Raw genomic sequence first — 9,992 nt, 5'->3', positions numbered from 1 at the left:
ATGATCCACCCGCCGCCACTGCAGAGGGTGGACGTGAGCACGACTCATCGGACATTCCGACCGATGTGAGCTCATCTGAGCATGGAGGGAGCACCGAGTCATCATCTGGGTCTGAGTAGTACTCAGACTTATAGTATCACATTCCATATTGAGGATGTGGTTGTATATATTTTTTTGTAAACTGAAGCCATGGGCTACTTCGAGATATGGACTCCCTTGTATATATGTGTGAAATTTTGATAGTAATATTGAATCGTGAATCGATAGTATTACATTCATGTCTGTCTTGAATCATGTATTGACAATGTATGCATTCATGTCGTTCTTGTCTTAATCTTCCTTGTGGATATGTTCTTCGTGGATGGTTTAATGCACCAAAAAAAAAAAATCCAGAGAGTGTTATTGGGTGCTGGAATGCTGGAACAGCATTCAGGCACCAAATAGCACTCTCTAGATTTTTTTTTTTGCTCTCTGTTCGCGTGTATAAACGTGTCAGAACTGCTAAAAGCCGCGTGTATATACGCGGAAAATCTGTAAAACACGCGTGTATAAACGCGTCAAATCTGAGAAATACGCGTGTATAAGCGCATCTAAAGTAACAAAACGCGTGTATAGACGCTTGTATCAACGCGTCTAAATGCATCTGAACTGACAGAACGTGTGTATACACCCGTGTATGAGCGCGTCTGAGCAGTCCTATACACGCGCTTTTACACGCATGTCTCTGGCCGCGATTATACACGCGCTGATACACGGGCCCGCTACTTTTTTCACAAGTCAGTTTTAGCGGCTAGGAGCGCGGGTATGAGCCCGATCCCTTGTAGTGTATGAAATTTATGTATTGAGTGTAAGGTGCATCCATTTATATGGTAGCGATGTGTGGATGTAAAGTAATAATAGGTTGGGACACTTTTCCTTTCTTAGGAGGTTTTCTCTCCTGAGCATGTGTACACACTCTTATGAGGGAGTGTGTAAGTGACCTTATCATGTCACTTCACTTGTACTTCATTCATTCTCATCAATCTATTTTGAGTGTTGTACTTCTTTGTACATTTTCTTGCTTGTTGCATCTCTGTGTGTGTGTGTGTTGTTATCTTTATCTTCACTCCTCCAACAATTGGTATTAGAGTAGGTTCTCTTGGCTCTCCCCTCTATTGCTTGCTCTCATTATTACCTCCTCGAGCTGCTTGTCTTAGATTAAGCTTTTCTTAGGTGGAGTGTCCTATCAATAAAGTGTTATTAACTTTGTTAATAGAACACTGACATCTTTTGAGCTATTTCGATTATATTTCAAGGCTCGTTTGCATAGGGTTGCTTTACAGATCAGGAAGAGTGTCGATTTGAACTATATTTACTTGATTTTAGGTTTTCTATAGTGTAGTATCATAAATTTGGTGTGGAGACATTGTGTGCATATGCCATGATTGTTATAGGGCTGTCATCACTGCTTCTCCATCTTCATAGACATCGCATGTTTGAGCTAATCATCTTCATTAGCATGGTCATTATTTTCATGCTACTTTTGTATTCTAGACACTAACATTTCTATGCTCTATGCTCTACAATATCATTTTTCATACACTTTGCATTCTAGCTAGTAACATTTTTACACTCTAGAATCTCCCATTTTTCATACACTACAAGTCTCATCAATGATTTGTCGGCAGCCATCTCGATTGCATTGCAGGTTGTTGGGATATTTACATTTTGTCACAAATCCATTATTTTCGGGTTGAAATGGTAAGCAATAATGTATTTGGGATGCATTCTACTGATGGTAAAACCAACTAGCCGTTGTGATTTGATATGATACATCATATATTGGTTTTACCAAAGGGCTTTGGAATGTTGTTATGGGAATTGAAGCATGCCCTATCTCGTAAGTGTGAGATAGTACAAGTACTTTGGATGGTGATAATGGTTCAGGCCTCTCACAGTGAAACAAGCCAGGTGGGATGGGTAGGGATGCACAAGTCCATGTATTTGTTGAAAAGGAGCATTATCCCTTATATTCATTCATGTAAAAGTACCAAGTAGGTTTGGGATGTCCTTGCTACACTTTACCAAGTGTGGGATGTCCTTGTTGCTGCACTTCACCATGTAAAAGTACCAAGTAGGTTTGGGATGTCCTTGCTGCACTTTACCAAGTGTGTAATGAGGCACGTGTGGCCTAGTTGGAGTTTCAGCATATGAATGAGGGAGAATTCATTGATGAGTTTCTCACACAGATCAAAGATCTCAAAAAACATCTTGCATGTAGTGAATAAGGCCTACTTAGACATTTCATTGGTGTTTACATGTCGCACAAATTTTTCGGATTCATACAAAGGTTTTGCATCCACAATTTGACTTATAATGAAGGGTAATCCGAATGCACTTACTCGTGAATGAGTTGGCTACATCGTTCTTGTAAGAAGGAAAATCTTGGCAAAATCGAACGGTTATGCATGTTGGAGATAAGGCATTCATTGCTAGTCAAAAAGGTAAAGGCAAAGCCTTCTCTAACAAGCCAAAGGAAAAATCATCTCAATCTTTTAGAAAGAATGCCGAGAAGGGGAGTGGCAAGGCGAAGAATAAAGGTAAATGCAACTAGAAGCGAGACCATTATATCAATAAATGCAAACAAAGTCTAGAGAAGGAGAAGAAGAAAGAGTCAGGGATGGTTCTGGTGGTGGGGCTGATGCATTAGCACCAAGTGTTTAAAAGGAGGAGTCAAGGAACTACGCATAGGATGATTAGGCATCATTATACACTATAATTATGACCCTTATGTCCATGATGTATGCATGTAAGTGATAGATCAATATGTCTGGTATTTTGATAATGGCGCTAGAAAGCACATTACTTCCAATTTGGGTTTGTTTTCCTCGCTTGATTCTATGGGTAAGGCTGCTTGATATGTCTAGCACTATCATTTGAAGAAGAAGATGTCAAACGGTTGTCTATGCATGGTGGTGGACACCTAAAAAGCATGCCACATAATATAAGTGTGTGAGCACTCTATTCAACTTTATTAAAAACAAATTTAGCTCTCTGGAATCTACCAAAAATATCTCTTTGGATTTTTTTCCTACTACGTGACTATCGGCGCGCGGCTATGGACGTGGCTAGAGCCGCGCTCATGTCGTGTCGATAGCCACATACTGGGAAAAAAAATTGGATGCCTTCGTCCCGCGCTGCACTCTTGCTTTTGTATTCTTGCGTTTACTGTTGTTGCATGCTATTTTGGAGGCTACCTAATCTAAAACCCTTCTCTCTCACCTTCACAATTCCTTCTCCTCATCTCCCTCACAAGCCCTCTTCCTCTTCTCCCTTCTCAATTTCACAAGCCCTCCTCCTATCAAGATATGTACCATATCCTTATCTTATTTATTTTCTTTAATCTTTTGTTTTTTGAAAGTGCACTAATCGAGGGTTTGAGACTTACCTTTTGTTGCTTGCTTCTCTTGTATACTTGTTTGCTCTCGTGTATGCTTGTATTCTCTCTTGAATGTTGCTTGCTTCTCTTGTATACTGGCTTGCTCTCGTGTATGCTTGTATTCTCTCTTGAATGTTTAACTAGTTATAATAGTTTTTTATAAATAAAAGCTTTGCTTATCTTAATGCTTTTTGTGGCAAGGTTTAGGGTTTCTTCTCCAAAGAAGATCAACCGCATACAAGCCCTTCTCACAAGCATAAGAGGTAAGCTCCTTTACCTTGTTCTCTTGTATGCTTATTTTCTCTCTTGAATGCTTAACTGGTTGTATTAATAGTTTTCTATAAATAAAAACTTTGCTTATCTTAATGCCTTTTGTGGGTAGGTTTAGGGTTTCTAGGTTTCTTCTCCAAAGAAGATCAACCACATACATGCTCTTCTCACAAGCATGAGGTAAACCCCTTGACCCTGCTCTTTATCATTTGTGCATCGTCGGGTGTCGGGGATTATTTTTCTTGCATATGTTTTGCCTCTAGGCCTTATGCATGCATGAGACTTTATGCATGAGCCTTATGTATTAAGATATATACATAAAGGCTCTGAAAGATCCCTGCCCCCTCCGCACAACGAATTCTAGGGTGCTAGCAGCGGAAGTAGCACTTCTTGTTGCGCAGGGCAGAGCCTCTCACTCGGGGTCTTGCCACAGATATCGGAATAAGAGACTAATCCCTCAGTTCTTCCAAAACCGAACCCATAAAAACTTCCCTCGCCTAGCAGACATAGGCGATTCCTCTAGGATATTTTATTTTAACGTAGTCAAGGTCTTCACTAACCAAACTGATCCGAATAAACCCGTAAGTCTCATGGTCAGATCAAGGAAGAGACTTGCACTTGGATCATAGAGTCCAACGCTTTTTTCCTCATAAAGAGGCACAACTGTTGATTCTTTTCCATAGAACAAGAGTTATTCGGGATTTACTTCAACTATCGTACCTTAACAAAATTGAGTCTCGTTTTAGGGCTCCATCAGTCCAGCCTAACCCCATCCAATCCCATGGGTTAGCCAACCACCCAACCACTGTAGTAGTGATAGGATCCATTTAGAAATTTCGTTATGTTTTGTCCCAGGTACGAGGGAAAAGAGTTCCCAAGCCCCCTAGCCGGTGCTTCAAGCAAACTTCAAGATAGTCACGGGTGGTTGCAGAATCAGGGTACCCAGTTTTGTCCACTCAGGCACCCTGTAATAAACAGTAAAAAAAACAGGCATTTGTTTACCTTTAGTGGCTAATCTCTCCTAGAAAAGGAAGGAATTTTCTTTCAAGTTCTTTTGTTGGAACATCACATTCAAAGTTGGGAATATAGTTTCAGAATCTGATTAAGCATTAGATAGTCAAAAGTCCTCATTTCCTTAGGTACAAAGTCAATGTATACATGCTGTCCCAAATTTGGACTGATTTCATAAAATGCTAATATCTTTAACATATAAACTCATATGTGATTCCCACTTTGTACCTTAGATGTTCACATAATATAGAGCTTAACTTGATTTTTTGAGAAAATTTTAAGCTATTTGTCTATTTTCCTTAAATATTTCAAGATCTTTAAAGTGTTATAATATATGCCATTTTTTGTACCCACAATAACTACCACTTAAAATGCTCAATCTTGTAGATCAAAAGAGTGGCAGATAGTGAGACATTGTTAGAATGTGGTGGTTAGTAAAAATTACAAATCCAATGGTTGGATTTTTAATGATCTCTTTTCCAAAAATTTTCCAGGCTATGAGAAGGCCTATAAATATTAATAATCTAATTAGTAAAATTACATTTTTAATAGACTAGTGTACCTGTAATGGTGCATCTATGGAAAAAAACATTGGATCACTCTAAGTATAGAAAGATCAAATTTTTATCATTTCATCATTCCTTCGTAGGTCACCTAGCGCTTCATTCATAGGCTGCTTCCTTGGTCCCTCATCCACCATACCGGAAGCTCACCATTTAAATCGAATCGACGCTGGTCAAGACCTCGGCCGACCTTGCTACGCGAGATGTCCTCCATTGACTTTCCGTTAGCTGTTGCAACTTTATCGCTTAGGTCTCTACGACCTCATTCACAAGATGGTCAAAATGCTTCCCCAACATTCTTGACATAAAATAGTCATTTAAAAACAGGTTGTAAATACAGTTTCTAATAACGAACTCTCATCTTCCCACATTGTTCCAAATCAATTCACTTTGCTTATTCCACATCTAGTCATATCTCTTCCCATCATCTTTCATCCATTCTCATCCAATCACATCATACTACATCTCATCACATCTATCCACATCATATCACATTCATCATACTACATCTCATCACATCTATTCACATCACATCACATATATCTTCCCATCATCTTTCATCCATTCTCATCCAATCACATCATACTACATCTCGTCACATCTATCCACATCACATCACATTCATCCACATCACATCACATTCATCCACATCACATCTCATCATATCCATTTACATCTATTCAGATCCTCATCACATCACGTCACATCCATCCTCATCACATCTCATCCATTCACATCTACCCATATCCACATCACATCACATCACATCCATTCACATCACATCTTATCCATTCACATCTACCCCGATCCACATCACATCACATCACATCCATTCACATCACATCTCATCCATTCACATGTACCTAGATCCACATCACATCACATTCATCCACCTTATATCTCATCCATCCTTTCACATTACATCACATCCATTTATATTCATTCAGATCCACATCTCATCACATCACATCACATCCATCTTCATCACATCTCATCCATTCACATCTCATCACATCACATCACATCTCATCCATTCACATCTCATCACATCACATTCACATCCATTTATATCTCATCATATCATATTCACATCACATCACATCCATTCACACCTACCCAGATCCGCATCACATCCATTCACATCACATCACATCTATTCACATCTACCCAGATCCACATAACATCGATTCACGTCACATCACATCCATTCCCATCTCATTACTTCACATTCACATGTCACCACATCTATTCAGATATCATCACATCACATTCACATCCATTCACATCTCATCACATCCATTCACATATCATCATATCCACTCACATCCACTCACATCTCATCACATCCATTCACATATCATCACATACACTCACATCTCATCACATCCATTCATATCTCATCACACCCATTCACATCCCATCACACCCATTCACATCCATCACATTCATTGCATCCACATACGTCACATACATTCCATCCACATCTATCCATATCACATCACATTCATTCCATCCATATCACATCACATTCATTCCATCCACATCACATTCATTCCATCCATATCTCATCACATTCATTCCATCCATATCACATTCATCCACATCCATCCATTCATTCACATTCACATCTATCCACATCCATCCATTCATTCACATGCACAACTATCACTTCACAACTCATTCTCATCCATTTACATCACATCACACCCATTCACATATCATCACATCTCATCACTTTCATATCGACATCTATTTACATCACATCACATCTCATCACATCCACTCACATCTCCTCAAATCACATTCACATCTTATCACATCGCATTCACATCTTATCACTTTCATATCGACATCTATTTACATCACATCACATCTCATCCAAATCACATCACATCCACTCATATCTCCTCACATCACATTCACATCCTATCACCTCACATTCACATGTTATCACATTGCATTCACATCTTATCACCTCACATTCACGTCTTATCACATTGCATTCACATCTTATCACATCGCATTCACATCTTCTCTTATCGCATTCACATCTCCTCTTATCACATTCACATCTCATCTAATCAGATCGCATCCATTTGTATCCCATCACATTCATTTACATTCATTCAGCTCCACATCACATCTTATCACATCTACTTTTAGTACCGTTTTTTACTTTCGATACCGATGGGACTTTTCTAAGTTTCTGCCAATTGCTTGGCCTAGTTAAAGGTACTTTTTCTCGATCCCATTGAATCTACATAGTATCAGAGGGTTGTTGAAGGTTTAAAAAGGAAAAATAAACCTTATCAGAATTGAATAGTAAAAATTCAGAAAGAGCATTTACATATTGTATTTTCATTCCTTAAGCTTCATTTTAGTAATGAGAACTAAATCTAAACTTATGTTTACTCATTAGATCCTCGATCCTCCCAGGGATTCGAAATTCTCTTTTCTGAATAAGAATTATCCAAGTTTTCTTGCTGGATATTTTCATATTCTTTCTCAAATTTCTAAAGTAAAATATATTCAATATTCTTCTTTTCGAGTAAAAGATTCATGGGATCTACAAAAATCAATTCTATCCATATTTTCCGATAAAATTAATAATGCTCAAAATTTCACTTTTGATAAATACTCATAATTTGAATTATGCCAAAAATTCTTCTTTTACCATTTAATTAGTTGGATCTCAAATATCATGGGAGTTCCTCTTTTTGCATAAAAATAAATTTACCAAAAATTTCTCTTTTACCATTTATCAATTAATTATGCATAATTATAAAAAAAATATTTCTCATGAATATGATGAAAATCATTCTTTTGGCATAGGATATCCAATCCTAGAATATGGTAGGAAGTCCTCTTTTAGCATTATGCATAAAAATAGGATATGTATTATTTTTTAAAAATTTTGCCATAGCTTTGCTGCTGCTATTTTATTGATAATTCTTAATTTTTTCTAAAAGAATAAAAGCTTGTAATGAAAATATGATAGTAGTTCCTGTTTTATGCTTAAAATCAAACTATGAATTTAAATCATAATTTTAACCATAAAATTAAACATAAGTATGATTATCCCACTAGATTAAGCAAATTTCAACATTCCTCTTTTTGTAAATTGTTAGGATAATCCATTTCTCATTTAGAATGAATTAGAGTAGTTTTCAACTACTCACATAAACAATCTAAAAGAATTTACCATTATTTTAATAGCACAAAATCATGAAAATATATTTTTCTTAATCTCTAGCTTATCAAGCCTAGAGTTTAGCTTTGAATTAAGAGACTATCATTGAGAAGCATCCTTTTTCAAGGGATTTAGCCATAAAGATGGCTATTCTTTTAGAGAGAGAGATTTACTTAAAGAAAGCATTATAAAGAAGAATAAAGATTAACTTTCTATTAATTAAACATTAAGACTTTAAGAGAAAGATTGATTTGAATTAAAACAATCATTTAGATAGCTTCTCAAGCTTGAGAGGGGTTGAAAAGAAGAAAGTTATTGAGAAAATTAGAAAAAACCATAAAATTTTAATTTTACCTCCAAGTTTGGCTTATTTCTCTAATTACAGTGAAGCCCCTGACCAATCAATTGGTCCACCAAGAGGAGAAGAGCAACTCCAAGAGTTTTTGTAGAGAGAGAGAGCTCCAAGCTCCCAAGAGAGAGAAAAATTTAAGGGAGAATAGAAAATATGATTATTTTAATATAATACTAGCATGGTATAGCTCCAATATGAAAATACAAAGGAGTGAGGGTCTATTTATAGGTGAGGGAGGCCACTAACCAAGTCCAACTGGGTTCTAGAATCTTCCAAGTTCAGCTTGACTCAATTTGGATAAGATTTGGACCAGCTTAGCTCCCTTTTTGATTTAGTTTGATCCAGGAGAGAGGAGAGATAAAAATATCACATTTTTTTAAATTAAAAACCCTTCCACACATGTGAAAAATGCACCTACCTCAAGAGTCCCCCTTTCCTTACCAAGGTGTCAAAAATGCATCATTATTCTAAAATATCTTTTTTTTTAGTAATATCTCATAATTTTTAACTAATAAACCTTGTACTCAGTCAACTCTTCATCTTATGTGAGCATTTACTAATTTTTGGTTATTTTCTTTTATTCTTTTGGATTTATCTCATCCCAACACTTGGATTAATCCAATTGGCCTATTGGAACCTTAATTGGACCATAATCCAAAAATTTCTGAAAATGTAGACCCTTAGGCTAAGGTCCCTTATACACATTTTCAATTAATTCCTAATGCACATTGGAAATTTCATTTTGAACTTCTATTTTAGGGAAATCCATTTTAGACACTAGGAGGATTTTTATATCCAAAGATATCTCAATTTTGGATTATCTCTCTCTAGATATTTTCTTTCTTTAGGCCAAAACAGGGTAAAACAAGATCTTTCTTGTATTTCAAAGAGGGAAATAAATATAAGAACAGAAGGGGAGGTTCTTATACCTTTACCCCTCAAAAATTGGAGGGAGGAATCTTACAGGCTCTATGCATGAGCCTTATGTATGAGCCTTATGTATTAAGCTCCTCTATGCATGAGGCTCCATGCATGAGACTATATGCATGAGCTCTATCCATAAAGCTTAATGCATGAGCTTCATGCATGAGAATCTATGCATGAGTTTTATACATAAATCTGAATGCATAAGGCTTTATAAATAAAGCATTATGCATAAAGCTTTATTAAGCTCTATGCATGACCTTA

This window comes from Cibotium barometz, chromosome 5, assembly GCF_041138505.1.
Source record: "Cibotium barometz isolate CiBa-2024 chromosome 5, ASM4113850v1, whole genome shotgun sequence".
In the NCBI taxonomy this organism is placed as follows: Eukaryota; Viridiplantae; Streptophyta; class Polypodiopsida; order Cyatheales; family Cibotiaceae; genus Cibotium; species Cibotium barometz.
This window is presented reverse-complemented; position numbering follows the sequence as displayed.